Here is a 6,000-nt window from a genome sequence, read left to right on the forward strand (position 1 = left end):
AAACCGAGGAACAGAAAGGTTAAGTGATTTGCCTGGGTCACAGTTATTAAGTGACAGAGCTGGGATTTGAACTTAAATCTCTTAACTTCTAGTCTAGCCCTGTTTTTGCCATATCACGTTTGCACACCCCCTACCCCAATGGTCCCCAGGCCGCCCCAGGGGCTTTGATAGCCATTGTCAGTAGTGGGGAAACATTCGGTGTCCTCTTAGCGCTTGGTTTCAAGGTCGCTCTCAGGAAGGCCAGAAATGTTTGGGCAGCTGTTACTGTGGTGGGTGGGTGCAGGGATCTATGCCATTCTGTGAGATAGTTCATTGTCCTTCCTCCCCACATGCTAATTCCCTCTACCACACCCAGCTCCTGTTGTGCTAGGATGCCTTCCCTCCTCGCCTCTGCCTATTTCAATCTTCCCCATATCTGCAGGTCTGGCTCATAGCCCACGGCCTCCAATTACTCCATCCCACACTGATTTTTCCTTTCTCCACATTGCACAAACAGTTTCATACAGTTTGCCTCTAATTGTTCCATTGTTTCATCTGGGCACATTTTTTTCCCTCTCTGACCAAAGGAACCCATATAAGGGCAGGCCTGGATCTTGTGTTAGGCTTCCTGGTGCCCTCCACAGTGTCTAGCATAGGACTTGGGTAGAAAACAGGACCTCAAGAAATCCTTGTTGACCACCTGTGGTTGCCTTTGTTTGGTAAAGTACCTCCAGAGTATCATGTGAACTTTGCTAATTGCTGCATTGTGGTATAGTGCTCTGAGCAGACTTGACTTGACGTCAGAAAAAAACTGGACTTGAATCCTGCCTCAGACATTTTGTAGTGGTGTGACTCTGGATGAGTCATTGAAACTTGCTGAGCCTCAGTTTCCTCATCTGTAGAATGGAGGATGATAATAATAACATGTACCTCACCAGGATGTTTTGGGAATCAAATGACGTAACATGTAAAATAGTTTACAAATGTTACATGAGTTATGATGATGATGAAAAATCAATGCATCAAAAGAGTCTACTTTTCTCTGTCTGAGAGGCATTTTTCCTTAGTAAAATATATCACAACAGGTACTTGCAAGGGTGATCTAGAAATTTTGATATGCCTTCTCAATAAGTCATTGTTCATTTGCATTAAATAGCAATAATATTATTGAGCCTGCTAATAACACTTTCCATGCCCAACATATGCATACATATATATATATATGTATATATATATATATATATGCTATTTTATAGTCTTCAAATGATTTCTTATCCATTATCTTCTATGAACCTGTGAGTCGGGCATGGAAAGCGTAACTATTCCCATTATGCAGAGAAGTTAAACCTTTTAAGATAAGAAAATGTTGTTGTTCAGTTGTTTCTGACTCTTTGTGACCATATTATGGGGTTATCTTGGTAAAAATACTGGAGTGGTTTGCCATTTCCTTCTCCAGCTCATTTTATAGAAGAGGAAACTGAGGGAAAGATGGTTAAGTGACTTGCCCAGGGTTACACAGCTAAAGTGTCTAAGGTCAGATTTGAACTCAGGTCCTCTTGATTCCAGGTCAGGCACTCTATCCTCTGTATTACTTCGCTGCTCTAAGCTTATTTCCTTATCTCTCTGGAGCAGTTTCCTTGTCCAGGCTTCTCAAGCACAAGTAGCTGACAAAAAGAAGTCAGTGGGAACTGGATGTCCAGGGAACTAGGATATTCATTAAGGTTGAGGTGGGACATTTGCCTTCTGGGGAAAGAGAGGAATCCAGATCTTAGCAAGTATACACCAAAGGCTGGTCTAGGTTTATAATCTGGGCTTCTCTGGAGCACTAAACTCCATGGAGCTGAGGTGGAACGAGAAGCTGGGTATAGAAGCAGAGATTTCAAGTTACAGGTCAGTACAAGATCAAGAGGCAACATACCCCTCACCCCTACACTGTAAAAAAAAAAAAAGAGGCAATGTATATAGTGTGTCAGTGAGTCTACCATTTGTATTACTCAACCTGCCAACCTCAATTCATTGCCTTTTATGGCTGGATCCATTCCTCCTTCCCCCTACCTCCCACCAACAACTGGCATGGTTACATTTAAGATCCTACCCCTTTTTAACCCAGTCACATAGATATTATACTAGGTTCATACAAACTTTCGTTAATTGAAAAAAATCATATGGAAGTGAAAAGTATGGGTGCAAGCTCCTTAATGTTTCCCACCTACAATACTGAACATTTTCCCTGGCTGTCCCCATACCTAGAGCTCTCTCTCCTCATCTCTGCCTCCTGGCTTCCCTGGTGTCTCAGCTAAAGTCCCACCTTCTGCAAGAAGCCTTTCCCACTCCTCCTTAATCTCAATGACTTCCCTCTGAGACTAACCTCAGTTTATCCCATATATATCTCATTTGGATATAGTAATTTGTATGTTTTCTCTCCCATTAAATGTGAGCTCCTTGGGGGTAAAGTCTGTTTGTCTATCTTTATATACCCACCACTTAGCACAGTGCCTGGTTCATGGTAGTTACTTAGAGATGCTTCTTTATAGACAGACTCACTTTATGGTTGGAATTTATTCCAGGGACATGCAATCTCCACAATTATATTCTGACTGTACTGGAAACCTTTGAAATTCACAATTCATGAATTATTGCATTGCTTTTCACAATTCACCCATTCTGATATCCTTTTAAGTCACCAGAGGCAGTCTGTTGTAGGGAAAAGAACAGTGTTCTTGGAGTTAAAGACCTTAAATTCAAGGCTCAGTTTCCCCAGCCTTAAAATAGGGATAATATTATCCACTTCCCAGGGTTGTCCTATAGAAGAAAGCATTATGGGAAGTACTATAGAAATGTAATGTGTTGTTGCCTCAAGATGAAAGCTTCTAATAGGTACTTCATTTTTTTTGATACCTTGTCTCTGGATTATGGTTAATACAACAAAGACCTTCCCATTACATCTTATAGTTTGGTCTAGAAAAGAAGACCTTTCTCTACCTCTAATAACCTGAGGACAGTATTTGTAGATTCCCTGTTTGTATAGTCTAGAAAACATAGTTTCCCCGCAGGTAAATCTTTAAAAGTTGAAAGATTGCCAAAACAAAGAGTCAAACACCAGGTCTGTACCCACTTTTCTCTGTGGTTTGCCTGAATTCCCTGATGTTACCATCCCTGAACTGGTAAATCAAGATTCTTCTTCCTCCCCACCCTGCAAAAAAATGTGTGTGTGTGTGTGTGTGTGTGTGTGTGTGTGTATTATAGATATATATATCTATAATATACAACACACATATATAATGCACACACACATATACATATGTGTGTATATATATAATATGTATGTGCATATGTATATACATATATACACATACACCCATATAAAATCCCTTCATATATCCTCTGTAAGTATGGAGAGGCTTCTGTAGTGAAACATTTCAAAGATAAGGAACAATAACAAAGACAGAAACCGCAGAGTTTATTCTGAATTCTATTCAAATGCAGCCTTACCTAGAAATGATCATACTTTTGCTCCAAATTAATCTCTGAAATACAAATGTATATACAAGAAATATGACAAAGGAAAGTTAAATCTTGAGGCTGTTGGATGGAGGAAGCACTTAATTAAAAGTGGAAAGAATAATAGGTCAGACAAATAAATGACTGTGCTATTGTATTTCATTGTTGTATAGCCTGATATCTTCCTCCTTAAGGAATTATCAAAGTATTTAATTTCTGAATAAATGGATTTAGGAATGGGTTTTAAAAGAAAATAAATCCTGGTAAGAATTTTAAATTTTTAAGGAAGAAAATATGGCAGTGCTTCCTAGAAGAATGTAATATGAGAAGAAAACTCCTACTCATCTTTTGAAACTCAATTCAAATGCCAGCTCTGCAATGAAACTTTCACTGATCTGAGTTAGTAATGTCCTTCCTCCACTCAGTTATCATAGCATTTTTTTAAAAAAAATTGTAATAATTCCTTCTCTCTCTCTCTGTCTTTCTGTCTCTGTCTCTGTCTCCCTGTCTCTATCTCCGATCTCCAGTCTATCCCTGAACTCTGGCTACTTTCCATCTACCTACAAATCTGCTCAGGTCTCAATAATAACTTCCCCTTTACCTTGCCCTCTTCTTTGACAATAATTCTGTATCTCTCCACCCTGTTGAAAAATGTGTCTGCATTTGATTCCCTCACTTCCTTATTACCCATCAAAGGATTATCAGATAATAGTGTAGACAAGCTTTGTGCTATACCCTACAAGTAGCAAGCCCACGAAGGAGAGTGTGGGTGTGTGTTGCCAGGTGAGAGCAATACCTTCAGGTGCATTCAGAAACACACCACACCCCTACCCTTACCTTATTAATTCTTTTACATCAAGTTTAAAAGCAACCAAGGAATGTGTTACGAAATTATCTCATAAATTAACACACAAGTGTGGAAACTGTCTTATCAATTAATTAATTCCAAGCCCTAACCTTGGTATGTAAAAACCAAAGAAATCTGTTTTCTCATAAACTTTCTCTTCTCAGCCTCATACTATGGTCTAAAAGGCTTAGACCAACATCATTGTGACTATATCTCTATCTATCTATCTATCTATCTATCTATCTATCTATCTATCTATCTATCTATCTATCTATCTATCATCTACCTATCTCTGTATATCTATCTATAGATATATGCACATACACACATAATATAATTTGTTAACAATAACAAATAATGCAAAGACATAAATGAATATTTTACCACATATTAGCTGTGAGAAACATCACCACTCCACTATCTGTAACCATTAGTTACAACTACTGACTCCTTCAGAACACAGGGATTCACATTTCAATAGCTCGGTTCTCTGGATGGCAGTTCCAGTCTCAGGATTCTCCTCAGGTTGTCTTCTGCACAAAACAGGAGATAACCTCAGGTGTTTTAAAATGTCTTTTTAGACCCTGTCTAGGAAAGTAGTTGTTTTTGTCCTGCTTCCATGCCTCACACAAGGCATGATGACTCAAAGATGACTTTAACTCTCAAAGTTTACTCGCCAAGATTTTATTTCCTCTTCCTTAAGTATTCAGTAATGATAACTAAAGTCCTTGTGAGAAGGGTCTAATTACCGCAGAAATTAGAGCTGAAAAGGATCTTAGAGATTATCTAGTTTGATCCCCTAATTCTACAGAAGGGGACATGACAGCCCCAAGAGGTTAAGTGAGCAGCTAGGGTTTGAATACAGCTACTTTGACTCCAAATGTGGTTTACTTCTTAATCCCATAAGATCATGATTTTATTTCTCCAGCACTTACTGAAACTACTCCCAGAAGTCATCAATGACCACCCAGTCATCCAATCCAATGTGCTTTTTTGAGTTCTCATCTTCAACCTTCCACAGCTTTTGTCACTGTTGACAAGTCCCTCATATTGGACATTCTCTACTCCCTTGGCTCTCTGAAGTTATTCTCTCCTGTTAATTCTCTAAGCACCATTCAGGCTCTTCTGGTGGCTCATCATCTTTCTTCCTCCTTCCTGTGGATTTTTCTCAAAGGTCTTTCACTGGCCCTTTCTCTTCTCTGTCATCACTCTCTCCATTGGCAATCTGGTTTACTTTCAGAGTTTCAATTATTGCCTCTTCACAGATAACTCATATCTATATCTCCAGTTCTGATTCCTCTCCTGAACTTTAGACTCTCATCCTGAAATGCCTACAAGATACCTGCACCCAAACTCACCCTGTCTAAAACTGAGTTCATCAACCTTCTTCCATGAACCTGTTTTTCCTTCTGATTATATTCTTATCTTTCTGATGCTACCATTTACCACATTCATAATCTTCTCTCTCCCTTTAAGGATATTGCCCTCTCCACAACATCTCTTTCATCAATCACTTCCTCTTCCTATCACCTCTTATCCAAGAGTTCATTCTTCAAGGCAACTGTTAGAATAGTCTTTCTGTTACACAGACTTGGTGATGTCTGCCATTCCTTTGCTCCCAAATCTCCAGTGAGTCTCTCTGGTTTATTGAACAAAGTTTAAATTCTTCTGTA

The 6,000-nt window shown here is 39.0% G+C and overlaps 1 protein-coding gene across 8 annotated transcripts in view; it reads left to right on the top strand.

Moving 5' to 3' along the window:
* Window positions 1–6,000, top strand: part of ABLIM2 (actin binding LIM protein family member 2) — a 301,430-nt gene that overhangs the window by 141,723 nt on the left and 153,707 nt on the right. The gene's annotated exons all lie outside the window — the stretch shown is intronic.

Source organism: Vombatus ursinus, unplaced genomic scaffold (assembly GCF_900497805.2).
Source record: "Vombatus ursinus unplaced genomic scaffold, bare-nosed wombat genome assembly UNPS02014818.1, whole genome shotgun sequence".
In the NCBI taxonomy this organism is placed as follows: domain Eukaryota; kingdom Metazoa; phylum Chordata; class Mammalia; order Diprotodontia; family Vombatidae; genus Vombatus; species Vombatus ursinus.